Genomic DNA, 18,862 nt, shown 5'->3' with positions numbered 1-18,862 from the left:
AATGACAAATTATTACATATATGCCTACTTCATATAAAAGTTTAAATAATGGAAACTAAATGTACATTAATTTATATAAATAGGCCTACATATGAAAATATAAATAGCGCATAGCCTGTAGCCTGATGTCAAACAAAAAAAATTACATAAAAAAAACAAAAACAAATGGCTTTATTCTAGTGTAGGAAATGAACAAAATAATTCAATAAAATTCAATACATTTGAACAATGTTTCCTTCCTCGATTATCATCTATACTCCATCTGTGGCCTACGACCATAATTGCTAGGATAGCAATGTAGCGCAAATTGAACGAACTTGAATTCGTGAGCATGTGACATGATACATCAAAGCGGGTCGCCTGGGCCATGCTATTTCAAATAAAATAAAATACAACTTTATTTGTCACATGTGCCGAATTCAACAGGTGTAGACCTTTCCGTGAAATGCTTGCTTACAAGCCCTTAACCATGCTTGCTTGCTTACAAGCCCTGTGGTCCTCTGTAGCTCAGCTGGTAGAGCAAGGCGCTTGTAACGCCAAGGTAGTGGGTTCGACCCATACACAAAAAAATGTTTTATGCACGCATGACTGTAAGTCGCTTTGGATAAAAGCGTCTGCTAAATGGCATATTATTATATTATTATTAACCAACAATGCAGTTCAAGAAAGAGTTAAGAAAATATTTACCAAATAAACTAAAGTAAAAAATAATAAAAAGTAACACAATAAAATAACAATAATGAGGCTATATACATGGGGTACTGGTACCGAGTCAATGTGCCATGGTACAGGTTAGTCGAGGTCATTTGTACATGTAGGTGGGGGTAAAATGACTATGCATAGATAATAGACAGGGGGTAGCAGTGTAAAAACAAATGGAGGGGGGGAGGGATGGGGATGGGGTCAATGTAAATAGTCTGGTTGGCCAATTTATTAATTGTTCAGCAGCTTGGCCCCAGTGAGGTACTGGGCCGTACGCACTACCCTCTGTAGCGCCTTACAGTCAGATGCCGAGCAGTTGCCATACCAGGCGGTGATGCAACCGGTCAGGATGCTCTCGATGGTGCAGCTGTATAACTTTTTGAGGATCTGGGGACCCATGCCAAATCATTTCAGTCTCCTGAGGGGGAAAAGGTGTTGTCATGCCCTCTTCACAACTGTCTTGGTGTGTTTGGACCATGATAGTTTGTTGGTGATGTGGACACCAAGGAAGTTGAAACTCTCGACCCGCTCCACTACAGCCCCATTGATGTTAATGGGGGCCTGTTCGGCCCGCCTTTTCCTGTAGTCCATGATCAGCTCCTTTGTCTTGCTCACATTGAGGGAGAGGTTGTTGTCCTGGCACCACACTGCCAGGTCTCTGACCTCCTCCTTATAGGCTGTCTCATCGTTGTCGGTTATCAGGCCTACCACTGTTGTGTCGTCAGCAAACTTAATGATGGTGTTGGAATCGTGTTTGGCCACGCAGTTGTGGGTGAACAAGGAGTACAGGAGGAGACTAAGCATGCACCCCTGAAGGGGCCCCGGTGTTGAGAATCAGCATGGCAGATGTGTTGTTGCCTACCCTTACCACCTGGGGGCGGCCCGTATTTGAGCCACAGTTGCAGTTGTCTGTGTCTTTCGCAAGTCTCGTCCCATTTTATGGTGCTTGGCAGCCACTAACGTTAGAACCACGTCAACATTAGACTACACTGGTGATTAAATGGTCGACCTTGACTGTCTGGCTCTTTTTTCAGGGAATTGTTCGAATTTTGCGTCCTTATTTGACCTATTTTGAAGAGTCCTCTAACATGAGAGAGAACATATAGGGACAACGAATAATGATGCATAAATGGTACAATGGTTTTAATAATCTTAAAACTGTTCATCAGAAAAGTCAAAAGGTGTGCTCTTATAGTTTTCTCTTTTTCCCTACAGATATAGGCCCAACAGGAACAGTGGATGGTATTTTAGTCAATTGTGATCGATCTTTTACCTTAAGCTATTTTAGAATGTTTACCAAATAGATTTCAGTCAGTTTTATTCACCATTTCAAAAATGCACATTCCCATGTTCATGAGCTCCCAGCACTTGCAATGGTGCTATCCCTGTCAGTCAGTATACACGTACACGCACACACACACACACACACACACACACACACACACACACACACACACACACACACACACGCACGCACGCACGCACGCACGCACGCACGCACGCACGCACGCATGTGCACACACACACACACACACACACACACACACACACACACACACACACACACACACACACACACACACACACACACACACACACACACACACACACACACACACACACACACACACACACTGTCTTGACTTCTTATCTCCATATTGTGCACAGTGTTCTCCCCGTTCCTCACACCTTATAACTCCAGAGTGGTGTCATGTCATCAGATAGAGACAGATGGAGAGAGAGAAAGGGATAGACAGTAAACACAAATGATCATAACAGTGATCTACATGAAGTGAAAGAGGAATGAGGAGAGGGAGAAGATATGCAATTTATATATTCTCTTTCTTTCTCATAAATACCTGTGTGTATTTATGCACACTCTTTCGCAAGGAACAGTGTATTTTTATGTTTATGAGTATGTATGCTTGCGCTTGCATGTGCATGTGTGTGCGTGTGTATGTGTATGTGAATGCATATGTGTGTGTTCTGGGGTAGCAGAGCAGTAAGTAAAAGTCAGAGAGTCCCGTTGGCCACAAATCCCAGGCTGAAGCATCACCCCAGCCCGGATGGCTCTGCCAGCACCAGAAGATTATAAAATGAGGGCGCTTGTGTACATTCTGTTCCTGTTGTGATTTGGGCTGTTCAGGAAGAGCCACTGAGAATGAGTCTTAGACCACCAAAACAGTCTGTAAGCCGTCTGCAACCTGAACAGGCCTCTTCCTCTGCGTCTCTCTCTCTCCAGTCACCACTCTCTCTCCCCTTCTCTTTCCTCTCTTGCCGGTTTCCCACTAGCTACAAAGAGGTATGGCTGCCAATATCACATGCATCTCAAGGTTCAGAAATTGGTCAAGTAATCATCATTTGTTGTTGCATATGTCCACAACAGTGAGCAAATCGTTTATTCTACAAATAACCATGAAGCCAGGATACATTTTTTGTGGATTAATTTCTTACAATTATATGAAAACATACGTTTCCCTCACCTCTACTGCTGAAGACAAAGTGTGAATTATTTCAGAGGTGGTGATGATAGCCATTCAGAGGAAGCTATATGACTGTGTGATGGCTGATGGGTAATGGAACTGAACTGGGGAAAGCAGAGCAGCAGGAGAGTGGATCCAGATGATGTCACCAAATAGATAACCACTGGACTGCAGACAGAAGCCAGGGTTCCCTCCCTCCCTCCAAGTGATCCTGACAACCATTGTAGTCTGTGACCATTAGTGTGTGTGTGTTTGTGTGCGTGTGTCCATTAGTGTGTGTCCCCTTTAGTGTGTGTGTGTCCCCTTTAGTGTGTGTGTGTCCCCTTTAGTGTGTGTGTGTGTCCCCTTTAGTGTGTGTGCGTGTCCATTAGTTTGTGTGTTCATTATTGTGTGTGTGTGGTGTCCCCTTTAGTGTGAGTGTGTGTGTCCCCTTTAGTGTGTGTGTGTGTTTGTCCCCTTTAGTGTGTGTGTGTGTGTGTGTGCCAGAGAGAGAAAAGGAGAGAGCTTTGTTGGAGTGACAGCCTTGCGCTCAAGCATGCTCCATGTTTCCACTTAGATTATGATCAGTCCATGAAGCAGCGATTTACCTCCTGAAGCACTGTACTTTATGGGCACTTAGACACTGGAACACACACACAAACATGCATGCTCGCAAACACAACCACACACACACTTGCGCACACACACACACACATACAGTGGGGGAAAAAAGTATTTAGTCAGCCACCAATTGTGCAAGTTCTCCCACTTAAAAAGATGAGAGAGGCCTGTAATTTTCATCATAGGTACACGTCAACTATGACAGACAAAATTAGCATTTTCTTCCCAGAAAATCACATTGTAGGATTTTTAATGAATTTATTTGCAAATTATGGTGGAAAATAAGTATTTGGTCAATAACAAAAGTTTCTCAATACTTTGTTATCTACCCTTTGTTGGCAATGACACAGGTCAAACGTTTTCTGTAAGTCTTCACAAGGTTTTCACACACTGTTGCTGGTATTTTGGCCCATTCTTCCATGCAGATCTCCTCTAGAGCAGTGATGTTTTGGGGCTGTCGCTGGGCAACACAGACTTTCAACTCCCTCCAAAGATTTTCTAGGGGGTTGAGATCTGGAGACTGGCTAGGCCACTCCAGGACCTTGAAATGCTTCTTACGAAGCCACTCCTTCGTTGCCCGGGCGGTGTGTTTGGGATCATTGTCATGCTGAAAGACCCAGCCACGTTTCATCTTCAATGCCCTTGCTGATGGAAGGAGGTTTTCACTCAAAATCTCACGATACATGGCCCCATTCATTCTTTCCTTTACACGGATCAGTCGTCCTGGTCCCTTTGCAGAAAAACAGCCCCAAAGCATGATGTTTCCACCCCCATGCTTCACAGTAGGTATGGCGTTCTTTGGATGCAACTCAGCATTCTTTGTCCTCCAAACACGACGAGTTGAGTTTTTACCAAAAAGTTCTATTTTGGTTTCATCTGACCATATGACATTCTCCCAATCCTCTTCTGGATCATCCAAATGCACTCTAGCAAACTTCAGACGGGTCTGGACATGTACTGGCTTAAGCAGGGGGACACGTCTGGCACTGCAGGATTTGAGTCCCTGGCGGCGTAGTGTGTTACCGATGGTAGGCTTTGTTACTTTGGTCCCAGCTCTCTGCAGGTCATTCACTAGGTCCCCCCGTGTGGTTCTGGGATTTTTGCTCACCGTTCTTGTGATCATTTTGACCCCACGGGGTGAGATCTTGCGTGGAGCCCCAGATCGAGGGAGATTATCAGTGGTCTTGTATGTCTTCCATTTCCTAATAATTGCTCCCACAGTTGATTTCTTCAAACCAAGCTGCTTACCTATTGCAGATTCAGTCTTCCCAGCCTGGTGCAGGTCTACAATTTAGTTTCTGGTGTCCTTTGACAGCTCTTTGGTCTTGGCCATAGTGGAGTTTGGAGTGTGACTGTTTGAGGTTGTGGACAGGTGTCTTTTATACTGATAACAAGTTCAAACAGGTGCCATTAATACAGGTAACGAGTGGAGGACAGAGGAGCCTAGTAAAGAAGAAGTTACAGGTCTGTGAGAGCCAGAAATCTTGCTTGTTTGTAGGTGACCAAATACTTATTTTCCACCATAATTTGCAAATGAATTCATAAAAAATCCTACAATGTGATTTTCTGCATTTTTTTCCTCAATTTGTCTGTCATAGTTGACGTGTACCTATGATGAAAATTACAGGCCTCTCTCATCTTTTTAAGTGGGAGAACCTGCACAATTGGTGGCTGACTAAATACTTTTTTCCCCCACTGTACATACACACACCGCAATGTCATGGAGGATTACTATGCCGGGGGGTGCGAGGTGAAACACTGACATAGAAACCCAAGCCGGTGAAAATAATAACATTCACTAAACCCACAACTATTAGAATATTGCACTCAGTAAGAACACTGAAGCAGATGCATGTTTGAAATAACTCAACAGGAGTTATGACCAGATGGAACAGCACACATGTATCCTATTTAGTCCATAGCGCTAACCTCAACTAGCCACATATCCTGTTTTATCAATGTAATCTGCATGTATGAAAATGTAGTAATCATATGCCATTGAAAGAAATTGCAGAAGAAAATGAGAAATGTAAGAAATGCGTAAAAATAGAACCATTTCGCGATGCTTAGGCCTAAACCATACTTAACTTTTTAATATGTCTGGAATTCATACTTCAAAAAATATTAGAATAGGGTTACAACCAACATTGAATGGTCCCAATTCTATATACTATTCATTTTAATAATGCAAGAAGTATTCTAAATGGCAGTGGTCAGTCACTACGACTGGACAATCTGCCCTTTGACCTCTCTGTTCAATAGAAAGCAGAGCGCCTTCCTTATTGGGCGTTTCAACACCTTGTTGTTTACACTCAAGTCAACTAATTTTCTCTAAGTCCTCCTTATCTCGCTTGACCGCTTGACTGGAGAGAGCTTCTGACAGGAACTGAAAAAAACAGAAAGAAGGTGAGAAAGATGGAGGATGAAAGAATGCGTATATGTTTGTATGTGTGTGTATGTTTAAGTGATGGACAGATCAGCCAGGTCACTCGTACAAGTCAGTATTCGATGTCCAGTCATGTCTGAGGAAGTCGGGAGATGACATGGAAACCAGCCACTAGGTGAAACTGTGAGAAGGGGATGGTGGATTGGCATAAGCACCTTCCTCTGATTCCAAAAGTTGCAAGTTCAAATCCAGCAATAGAAAGTTGATTTTGATATTTTTGTTTTAAGCCTATCCCAAACCTTAACCCTTACCTTAACCATTCAAAGTTAATGGCTAACCTTAAGAATTTGGAGTTAATGCCTTAACTTAACCCTAACCTTAAAAATTCAGAGTTAATACCTCAACTTAACCTTAAACACTTTGAAATGTGACGTTTGGAACAACTTCGAAATTGGACATTTGAGAAACATGGATTAATGTCTAATTCTGAAGTGAGACAGTGAGAGCTGGTAGGGACAGATAGAGAAGGAGAAAGAGATGAGGGAGGGGTGGACTGGCGTCGTACTCACTCTCACAGGTAATTGATAATGTGCAGTCGAGTCCTCCTCACTATTTGATTTAACGTCAAATTGTTACGATTAGGAGGTAAGCTCTTTCAACTTCTCCTCCCCAGCACTGGCCTTGACAAAGAGAGTTCAACTTAAAACAGCAGAGTTATAAATTAGCTGGCTGTGTGCCAGATGCGACAGGTATAGTCGGAGGTAAGAGCACACCTACATACACTATATATACAAAAGTATGTGGACACCCATTCAAGTTAGTGGATTCGGCTATTTCAGCCACACCTGTTGCTGACAGGTGTATAAAATCAAGCACACAGCCATGCAATCTCCACAGACAAACATTGGAATGGCCTTACTGAAGAGCTCAGTAACTTTCAATATGGCACCGTCATAGGATGCCACCTTTCCAACAAGTCAGTTCATCACATTTCTGCCCTGCTAGAGCTGCCCCGGTCAACTGTAAGTGCTGTTAATTTGAAGTGGAAAGGTTTAGAAGCAATAACGGCTCAGCCGCAAACTGGTAGGCCACACAAGCTCACAGAACGGGACCGCCGAGTGCTGAAGCGCGCAGCGCGTAAAAATCGTCTGGACTCTGGAGAAGTGGAAACACGTTCTTTGGAGTGATGAATCACATGTCACCCTCTGGAGAATCTGGGTTTGGCGGATGCCAAGAGAACGCTACCTGCCCCAATGCATAGTGCCAACTGTAAAGTTTGGTGGAGGAGGAATAATGGTCTGGCGCTGTTTTCATAGTTCAGGCTAGGCCTTAGCTCCATTGAAGGGAAATCTTAACGCTACAGCATACAATGACATTCTAGATGATTCTGTCCTTCCAACTTTGTGGCAACAGTTTGGGGAAGGCCCTTTCCTGTTTCAGCATGACAATGCCCCAGTGCACAAAGCGAGGTCCATACAGAAATGGTTTGTCGAGATCGGTGTGGAAGAACTTGACTGGCCTGCACAGAGCCCTGACCTCAACCCCATCGAACACCTTTGGGATGAACTGGAACGCCAACTGCGAGCCAGGCCTAATCGCCCAACATCAGTGCCTGACCTCACTAATGGTCTTGTGGCTGAATGGAAGCAAGTCCCCGCAGCAATGTTCCAACATCTAGTGGAAAGCCTTCCCTACCATCTTGTGGAAAGCCTTCCCTGAAACTGCCTCTTCAACGCAAAGCTGCAAGGCAAACACAGCGTTCCATTGGAAATTAATGTACTTCAGGTGTACCAAAACGCAATAACGCTGTCGTTGTGATCGAGGCGTAACTCATGTCACGTCCAGGAGGTATGCAGGTGTGAAGTTCTCTCTCTCTCTCTCTCTCTCTCTCTCTCTCTCTCTCTCTCTCTCTCGCTCTCTCTCTCTCTCTCTCTCTCTCTCTCTCTCTCACTCTCTCTCTTTCAGCTGTATGTGTGCTGGGAAGACATATGTTGTTTGTTTGTGATGGCCAGCATCAGTGATTCCTCTCCTAGATAGCCCCAGATCAGTGGTTCATATCTCTGCTCCATCTCCAGGCTCTCTGTTCATATAAACATACCCAGTCCATGACCGCTTTAATGTTTTCACCATTGTGTTTACACTGACAAGTCATGCACATATGTGAACTTAAGGACAAAAAGGACCAACAATGAACAACTCACAGAGTGGATAGAACAGATGCAAGCACATTTACATAGACAGTCTTATCCAGAGCAATTTAGAGGATAAATTAGGGTTAAGTGCCTTGCTCAAGGAAATATCAACAGATTTTACACAAAGTCAGCTCAGGGATTCATACAGGCAACCTTTTGGTTACTGGCACAACGCTCTTAACAGCTAGGCTAACTGCCGCCACAAAATTATAATTACAATAATGGCCTGCATCTAAAACAATGAAGTGCATTTCAGAGTGTAAAATGTACTGTATGAAATACAGCTTTGACAGTGCTGTAGGCTACACGAATAAGGTGGTTCCAGTAAATCATACTCAACAAAGTTTTCAAAAGAAGAAACTTTAGATATCTGCCTGGATAGCAACACAAAGACATTGACTCTTACACCACATCATTCACACACATCATCATGCGTTTGTTTAATGTGCAGACTGAACCCGAACCACGCACACACACAAGCACAAACACACACTGACCCCTCTGGACCTCGTGCTATAGTCCGCACTCAGCGGGAAACAGATTCAATTACACTGATTCAGCATTTACACGCGAGGAACCAGAAGTCACATTTTAACACTGGGGCCACCGTTGACCGACAAGAAGAGAGATCAAACCAAGTGAAAGACTCCACCTCCCACCCTCTCTGGGTAGACTACTGGCATGGAATGGAACCCGGGAAGCAATGCAGCCAATGAGTTACAGCATACAGTTAAGTAAACCAAGCTATGACCATTGGCAAAAAATTTGACAAGAAAAATAATCATATTGAAATGCACATATTATTCAATCATACAAAGCCTCCATTACACTCCCTGTAATAAGTTCCAAGATCAAAGCGTTATACACTGAAAATGTTTTTCCTTTTTCACCGTCTGTTTTCAGCTGCCATGCTGAAAAGAGGGAAAAGTCCCCTGGACTTCAAAGCAGAGACAGAGAAAGTAATTTGCCCTTATCTTAATTGACCTGCAATCTTCATAATGATCTTACACATTGGGAATGGGGGGTTGGGGGGAGGTGGGGGGGGGGGGGGGGGGGGGACGAACAAGGACTCGGCCTGGCAAACACACACACACACTTACAGACTTCTGGAGTGTCTGCTGGAGTTTGACATAATGAATAGTCTCTGGTTCTCTGGCTTTCTAATCTCCCGCAGACCCAGACACGTCATTTGCCAGTGATTAATGATGACCTAATGTTTTGTTTACTTCATGCTCATAACGGGGATGGAGCATAGAGCGTGCCTTATGGGGAAACATAAAAGGGTTCCTTCGGCTTGGACTGCAGGACCACGCATGAAGGCACAAACGCACACACACACACACACACACACACACACACACACACACACACACACACACAGAGAGAAGTAAACAGCTCTGCACTGAACCACCTGGCACAGCACCCACTGTGTGATGAGGGCCGTCTGCTGCTCTGCTCTGCTCCGGGGTTTCCAGAAAACCCAGGGAACATGTCTGATTGGATGTCGTGGGGCAGACATTATTTCAAACAACAATGCAGAGATCACAAACTTGATTTGAGCTTGGTAAATATGACCAATGACCAACCTCTGTACACGCAGACTTTTGCTTCTCAACAACTGGCCTCCGTAAGAGGGGACATTTATTGAATTATTCTGAAATCTGGGTGACAGGTGTCAATAATTGTCAATTATTGTAGGGTCAAGAGTCCAGTATGTCAGTCCACTTTAAACGTCACAAACCTTACTTCTGGCTGTGGTTCTGTGGTATTTTGCAAAGCAAATGAGATGGACTCAAGCCAGGCAGTCCTGATGTTTGCATACAGGAAATGCTGCCCCTGCTAAGGAAAATAAACATGGCTACACATACCGTGAAACTTCCTGGAAGGTTGTGAGCGAGAGTGTGATTGTGCGCCTGTGTGAGTCAGTGAGTGTGAATATGAGTGTGTGTGTGTGTGTGTGTGTGTGAGTCAGTGAGTGTGAATGTGTGTGTGTGTGTGTGTGTGTTTGTGTGAGTCAGTGAGTGTGAATGTGTGTGTGTGTGTGTGTGTGTGTTCGGCAGTGACGTGCGGTGAGGACGGTGGCTGGGTAGGCACTAGCTATTATCAAAACTAGATTTACTCACAAATAAACCTTGATACATCAGATAGCTCCAACAACCAGAGTGACATAGACTCATAACTGAAATTGAAAAACAATTTTCACCAAATTTAAATAACAATGTAGTCAAGATACACAAGCGATAGCCTCCGTTTGCGGCACATTTCATATCATCCAACAAAATGACTCACTGCTCAACTCAGCATCCGCAGTTACAACCAATAGGTGTCACTAAAAGACCAATATATGGACACATTTAATCCGAATAGTTTGCAACGCAAACTCCATGGCCTTTCACAATGGATTTACAGTTCTTCCAATGCACTGTGTGCGACGTGTACAAACAAACAAACAAACAAACAAACAAGCAAACACACACACACACGTAATATTATTATGTGAAATATTATTATACACACATATACAGTATAATAAATAAGGTTCTAATGAAATGTCCATATCAACAATCAAAATGACTGAAAAATGCAGTTCAAAATGTAAAAGAAGTGTCATCAAAACGAAACTCTAGCTTGATAAACGTAATGGGATGTTGTCTATTCTCATGTTCATTCAACAGTAGCTTAACCCGCATTTAGGCCTACCTTTACTTGTCAATGAAGTCCATTCGTCTGTCCTTCAGGGTCAACCTCTTGGTGACAGTGTTGTAGGGCCAAGAATGAAAACATGATCAAACTTGGCGTTCATTTGAACACTGATATTGTCCAAAACCACTCTCATCTGATCGGCTGTCTGCTCCGGGTTGCCTTGTCTGTCAGGCCGAGTATGGTTAATTTGATCGGAAGATTTTATGTCCCTTCCCCTGAAGAAGGTCAGGAAGTGCAGGTGTTGGTCTCCATCTCTGAATTATATCAAGTTTTCCTTGGAAATCCAACTTGGAAAATTCTTAAGGTGCGGTATAGTGTCCATTTGTCAAGTGGTTTTTGCTAGCTACAGTTGAAGTCGGAAGTTTACATACACTTAGGTTGGAGTCATTAAAACTTGTTTTTCAACCACTCCACAAATGTCTTGTTAACAAACTATAGTTTTAGCAAGTCAGTTAGGACATCGACTTTGTGCACGACACAAGTAATTTTTCCAACAATTGTTTACAAACAGATTATTTCACTTATAATTCACTGTATCACAATTCCAGTGGGTCAGAAGTTTACATACACTAAGTTGACTGTGCCTTTTAAACAGCTTGGAAAATTCCAGAAAATTATGTAATGGCTTTAGAAGCTTCTGATAGGCTAATTGACATCATTTGAGTCAATTGGAGGTGTACCTGTGGATGTATTTCAAGGCCTACCTTCAAACTCAGTGCCTCTTTGCTTGACATCATGGGAAAATCAGAAGAAATCAGCCAAGACCTCAGAAAAAAAAATTGTAGACCTCCACAAGTCTGGTTCATCCTTGGGAGCAATTTTCAAATGCCTGAAGGTAACACGTTCATCTGTACAAAAAATATAAACACCATGGGACCACGCAGCCATCATACCGCTCAGGAAGGAGACGTGTTCTGTCTCCTAGAGATGAACGTACTTTGGTGCGAAAAGTGCAAATCAATCCCAGAACAACAGCAAAGGACCTTACATTTTTGCAGATGCTCTTATCCAGAGCAATTAGGGTTAAGTGCCTTGCTCAAGGGCACATCAACAGATTGTTCACCTAGTCGGCTCGGGGATTAGAACCAGCGACCTTTCGGTTACTGGCACTACGCTCTTAACCACTAAGCTACCTGCCGCCCTTGTGAAGACACTGGAGGAAACAGGTACAAAATAATCTATATCCACAGTAAAACAAGTACTGTATCGACATAACCTGAAAGGCCGCTCAGCAAGGAATAAGCCACTGCTCCAAAACCGCGATAAAAAAGCCAGACTACGGTTTGCAACTGCACATGGGGACAAAGATCGTACTTTTTGGAGAAATGTCCTCTGGTCTGATGAAACAAAAATAGAACTGTTTGGCCATAATGACCATTGTTATGTTTGGAGAAAAAAGGGGGTGGCTTGCAAGCCAAAGAACACAATCCCAACCGTGAAGCACGGGGGTGGCAGCATCATGCTGTGGGGGTGCTTTGCTGCAGGAGGGACTGGTGCACTTCACAAAATAGATGGCATCATGAGGAAGGAAAATTATGTGGATATATTGAAGCAACATCTCAAGACATCAGTCAGGAAGTTAAAGCTTGGTCGCAAATGGGTCTTCCAAATGGACAATGACCCCAAGCATACTTCCAAAGTTGTGGCAAAATGGCTTAAGGACAACAACGTCAAGGTATTGGAGTGGCCATCACAAAGCCCTGACCTCAATCCTATAGAAAATGTGTGGGCAGAACTGAAAAAGCATGTGTGAGCAAGGAGGCCTACAAACCTGACTCAGTTACACCAGCTCTGTCTGGAGGAATGGGCCAAAATTCACCCAACACATTCCCAGTGGGTCAGAAGTTAAACAATTTAAAGGCAATGCTACCAAATACTAATTGAGTGTATGTAAACTTCTGACCCACTGGGAATGTGATGAAAGAAATAAAAGCTTAAATAAATAATTCTCTCTACTATTATTCTGACATTTCACATTCTTAAAATAAAGTGGTGATCCTAACTGACCTAAATCAGGGGATTTTTACTAGGATTAAATGTCAGGAATTGTGATAAACTGAGTTTAAATGTATTTGGCTAAGGTGTATGTAAACATCCGACTTCAACTGTAGCTAACTTCGTTCAGTTCAAGGGATGCGAGTGTCAAATTATGTAGACATGCCCAAATGCGCAGGGCCTCCTTTCCCATTCCTCACTGGTATAATCACAGGAATGCCAGATGAAGTTCACTAAGTCGAGACGTCCAAAAAGCTGTCGATTTGTCAGTTGATTTTTGCTAGCTAGCTAGCTTCATTCAGTTCAAGGGATGCATGCACCAAATTATGTAGACATGCCCAAATGTGCAGGGCCTCGTTTCCCAGAGCCTTTGTAGCATTAAGATCATTGTTAGAACCATCTTACGATGTATCTTTAGCAGACGATCTGTTTCCCATAGCCTTCATTAATAATGTTGCTCTTAAAATCCTTTGCACATCAACGTGTGATCCAGACCACTTGTAGAGCAGCCAAAGCGCATCGTTACATGTTTTTTGCCCTTCCGAGTCACTTTATTCACAGAAGACCTCTGCTAAACATAGAATCAAGATGTTTAGGCTAGGTATTTGTCTGACTGTGACCACCGATAACTTCAAAATTATGTTGACTACAAATACTAAGTTGCCAAAGTATTTGCAATTGTTACAAACAAGTGAAAGATAAAATGATACTTCAAATGAAAACCGAGATGACTGCATTAAATGATAAATAGGCCACATGTGCCTATATATTTCAATCAAATTTCAATCATATTGAGTTTTATTTTGCTATCAGGCTACTGTCTGATGGCAAATATTTGGACTCAATATGTTTGATTATGTGTGACAAGATGTGTGCAACGATGTGCCCAATCTGTGATTTTAGTGCATTATTATTGGGTAAGCATAATAAGCCACCTCAATATTTGCAGCCATATGTGGTAATATCTCCTCTCTAGGAGCTGATCCGTCGTCAGTATTGTGGAATAATTCTAATGTTAAGGTAAGATTTGAATGGAGAAGGCTGATACGAGAGCAGCGTGGCTTTTGTTTTGATCCTATCAGTATTGACACATGGTCTAACAACACACTTAGCGAACTTTCTCTCTGTTTGGGAAACACTCTTAAAAAGTTGCCCCTAAATAACTATGCAACTGGTATGATCATTGTAATGCATTGCAACTGGAAAACGGGGCCCAGAGCTTACCCCAGGCTTACCCACACAACATGTTTTGGCAATACGTATGTGCAAAATATGAAATTGGCTCAATGCAACAGATGAAGCTGGGCAAAGCAGCGAGGTCTACGCTGACCCTATCCATCAACAGTGACTGGAGTTGGGACCGGCCTCCCGCGTCAGCGATTTGAATGGATTTGAATGGATGGGAAGGAAGGTTTTGATGCAATTTTAGCAGGTGTTTTAGATTTTGAGCATAATCATTGAGAAAAAACATTATATATAAAACGTGTTTTTGTTTTATTTATTTGGCTTTTCAGAACAGCTTTTTGTATTAGATTATCTCAGGGTAAGCACTGCCTACCCTGCCTGCCCTGACTGCATGTCACGGGTGTTCGGTGTATGTGTTTGTGTGTGTGTGTGTGTGTTAAAAGTGTGTGTTTGTGTTTATTATTTTTTTGGAAGGTGCTGGATTTAATCTCACCAGGAGATTTAATCTCACCAGGCACTCTTCTATGCATCATACACAGTCTAGTCTGGACCCCATCTCTCTCCTTTCTACACTTTTGCCATTCCTCCCCTGAGCCGGATGGGGATACAAAGCAACTATCTAAATTCTTAAATTTTTCTTGGGAAAGGACAAATATCTTTGCAGCGCCTTCTGTGATTGCTGGAGGAGGGTGAGGGTGTTGAGAAGAAGAAGGGAAGAAGGGAGGAAGGAAAGAAGAAGGGAGGAAGGAAAGAAGAAGTAGGGAGGAACGATCCAGCAGAACCCTCATCTCTGCCAGCTGTGTGGTGGTGTACCCAGGTTGCACTTCACATCCAGGGTTCTGATGCGGGCCTGTAAAAGGGGTGGCAGAGCCTGTTCTCTCAGGGTCCCAATGCAGCAGGGAGTGTTTCTCAAAAGTCTTGGTCATAGGACTGGTCATATAGTGATGGTTTTATTGTGCTCGTTTCACATTGCTGCATTTTTATTTTATTTTATTTGTTTTAAATGAAAATTCTGAGATCATGTAGAGAGCAATATTTATGCATATTTAAACAGATGAAGACCAATCCACAAAACAATAACACATTTCAGTGAAGCCATTCCTCACTGGTATAATCACAGGAATGCCAGATGAGGAAGTTCACTAAGTCAAGAGATGTCCTAAAAGCTTTTCCTCTCACCAACAGATCCTGTCACTCTTCTCTCCGGGGCGGCACTCCCACCCACACTTAGCCATGTTCCCTGTTCCCTGGAGCTGGCTGATATGGCTGCTACCACTGTGGGAATACATTGGAGGAAGACCTGAGGTCAACATTCACACAAATCAAATAACAATTAAAGGGGCAATCTGATTGATGTATCAATCCCAGATTTACCATTTAAATATCAGGAAAAGACAAACACAAAGGGTTAAACTAGAGAGGCAGAGAGATGCTGCTCTATTGTCAATGTCAACTCTGCTGAGGGCTACAACAATGCCTCAAAAGATTTCTCATACACCTGCAAGGAGGAGTTATTCTACACACTGGGTGAAGCAGTGCTTGGGAATATAGGGAGGATAGGGTTAAGTATCAGTGAAAAAGGGGGTGGAGACAGAGAACAGGCAGGGAGAGAGAAAGCATTCGCTACATAACAAGTAAAGGAAAAAGGCATTGACTGGCAGATACTGAAGCACATTCCCTTTACTGAAACCTGTCACGTCCCTCCTCTGCTCTTAGAAAAAAATATAGTCTAACCATTTTAGGTGCCCGGTCTGGGCATCGAAGAAATACCTATCACTTTTCATACACACACTCTCAGGTGTCCTTTGGAATAGCATGAGCGGGCATGCCCCCGATACACCTACACAACCTACCCACTCAGGTTATTCAATGCAATCCAATTCAACATAACTTTATAGTCAGTAAGTCACTTTTAGGTGTGTCGTTGTCATCTACCAAGGCCCTCCCCACAAGCCCCCACCCAGGAGAAGACAGATGTGTAAATATCTTTCTCTCTCCCTCAGCCACTTTCCATTCAAAATCCAAAGAAGTGAAATCCCATCAGATAAACATTTTCTCTTTCTGCACCAGCGATCTGAACAAGCGACTGGCTGCTACATTCTTATCTTATCGCCACAACAATCTCTCTGGAGTCTCGTCATGCCCAAACAGGGAGAGAGAGACTCAATGAAAGTAGTGCAATTTTGGCCCCCACTTATGTATGTACATACCCACACACACTATGACTCGCATACACCCATACACACACACACACACACACACACACACACTCACACACACACATACATACACCGTTGCACACTAAACTGCTCTCCCACATATACTTGCCACTACTGCTTCTGGCTGTGTATCTGGCCAAATAACATTGGAAAGAAGCCCTCTCTCTTTTTCCCTCCCTCTCCTCTCTCTCTCTCTCTCTCTCTCTCTCTCTCTCTCTCTCTCTCTCTCTCTCTCTCTCTCTCTCTCTCTCTCTCTCTCTCTCTCTCTCTCTCTTCTCTTGTTGGCTCTCTCTCGGTGATAGGCATGATAAGTGAGGAGAGGAAAACAGTGAGCTCTGTCTGAGTCTGCACAGGAAGCGCAGGAAAATCAGTGGTGTTGTCCGTCAACGTCAGCAAGAGGCCTGTCAAATGCCGTCAGCCTCCAGAACAATGGTCACAGGCTCCCCCGGCCTCATCAGCCTCCAGAACAATGGCCACAGGCTCCCCCGGCCTCGGGGAAACTTAGTCAGCCAGCAATCCCACTGGCACTGACACAGGAGATAAAGCATGGAGGAAAACGATGAGAGAGGATAAAGTCGAAACTATGCACACACACACACACACACACACACACACACACACACACACACACACACACACACACCTACAGACACACAGACAGACACAGACACACAGACACACACACAGAGACAGACAGACGGACACACAGCCTGCTGGAGTTCAAAATAATGAATAGCTCAATCAAGATTACAAGCCTAGTAGAAATGGACAAACAGATGAGGGGAAAATCCACTCAGTGGGTCAGGTTGCAATTAACACTGTAACTCTGCTCTTTTCCAAAACAGCCAAGCCCCCGTCAAGCCATAGCTGCATGCAAAATATAACTATAACTAAGGAAATTCTAATTTGGCCAGCTGTTACAGTATTTTTATTTGACACCATCTTCGTATACACTATACAGCACATCACAATCATAGCTGACTCCTGCACCCATTACTACCACTGCTATTACAAACCACTATTCCCATGTAATCTTATGGGGGACTCTCTTATTACTATGTAATTACTATACTCTACAGTTTCTGTCAATTACAGCTTCACACAGACTCTGTTTTACTCCTCATACAACTGTATATTTATTTCAGATGATGATTTTCAAATATAAAAAAAGCAAAATGATTGCTTAATTGACTGCAATTCCTGATGACTTTTCGTGTGTTTTTCAAAATGTCTAGTGTAACATGGGTATGCTAGAGCAGTTGGGTTACTGTACCACCAACTGAATAGGACTCTGCCTGGAGTACCCCTGAAGTACCCCCCTCCCACCCCATGTGCATTTTACCAGTTGGCCTATGGTCTCATGAGTCTTCTCAAGTACCCCCTGTGGATAACCCAAGTACCCACAGGGCTCATAGTAACCCTGGTTGGAAACCCACTGTGCTAGAGTAACCTTTAACATGGTATTGATATTGCTCCCGCCGTATTCCTTGCGTCCTACATCAGTACTCACACACTCCTGCCATGGCTTATTTTACACTGCAGGAAATCTAATCCAAAGCAACCAATTGCAGAGTGAGGGCTGGATACAATGTGAAAAGAAATCGCAGCTTGCTGACTTTATTTTTTGAACCTTTACTTAACTAGGCAAGTCAGTTAAGAAGAAATTCTTATTTACAATGACGGCCTACCCCGGCCAATTATGCGCCACCCTATGTGACTCCCAATCACAGCCAAATTGTGATACAGCCTGGAATTGAACCAGGGTCTGTAGTGATGCCTCTAGCACTGAGAGACAGTGTCTTAGACCACTGCGCCACTCGGGAGCCCAATGCCGTCAAATACGTTATTGCCGGAGGAAACATCTCTCCCTGCTAACCAAAATACATTCCACATGTTACGTGTGGATATTGGTGACTAGTGACTAAATACAATTACAGAATTACAGTAAATAAATAATGGTGTTTATTCCTGGGTAGGCATTTTAAAGTGTTAATTTATGTTTTAACACTGTCAATATGAAGCTTATATTCTCTGCTCGCCACTAAATGATGAAGCAATAGAGAACAAAAAGCATTAACATTATCAAAAGCTTTCTTACTAATTCACACAACTACGTTATCTTGATTCTATAGTTTCCATACCCTAAGCCCACTACCACCCTTGCCCAATTGTAACTGTATGCCGTGTGCAGCATAGAACACCACTAATTCTAACATAACCTATCCCTGTGTTGACGCATGACAGCGATAAACACAAAAAAAGAGAGGAGGGCATGTGGGTCACTGCTTCAATCAAGAGTGTCCAACCCCAAGGCCCCAACAGTCACTTAGGAAGAGGGCTCAATGCTGGAGAGTGTGCCCCACACATTTAACACCCACGCAAACACATACACGCATG

General features: G+C 43.3%; 1 long non-coding RNA gene across 1 annotated transcript; it reads left to right on the top strand.

The window, feature by feature from the left end:
- Positions 1-8,947: 8,947 nt before the first annotated feature.
- LOC311150858 lies at positions 8,948-16,665 on the top strand. Its single transcript, XR_014615147.1, has 3 exons — positions 8,948-9,092; positions 9,267-9,322; positions 15,432-16,665. It is a non-coding gene; the product is annotated as an uncharacterized lncRNA (long non-coding RNA).
- The last annotated feature ends 2,197 nt before the right edge of the window (positions 16,666-18,862 follow it).

This window comes from Coregonus lavaretus, assembly GCF_964263955.1.
Source record: "Coregonus lavaretus genome assembly, chromosome: 23".
Lineage (NCBI taxonomy): Eukaryota > Metazoa > Chordata > Actinopteri > Salmoniformes > Salmonidae > Coregonus > Coregonus lavaretus.
Note: the sequence above shows the minus strand (reverse complement) of the source record. Positions and strands in the feature narration are given on the sequence as shown.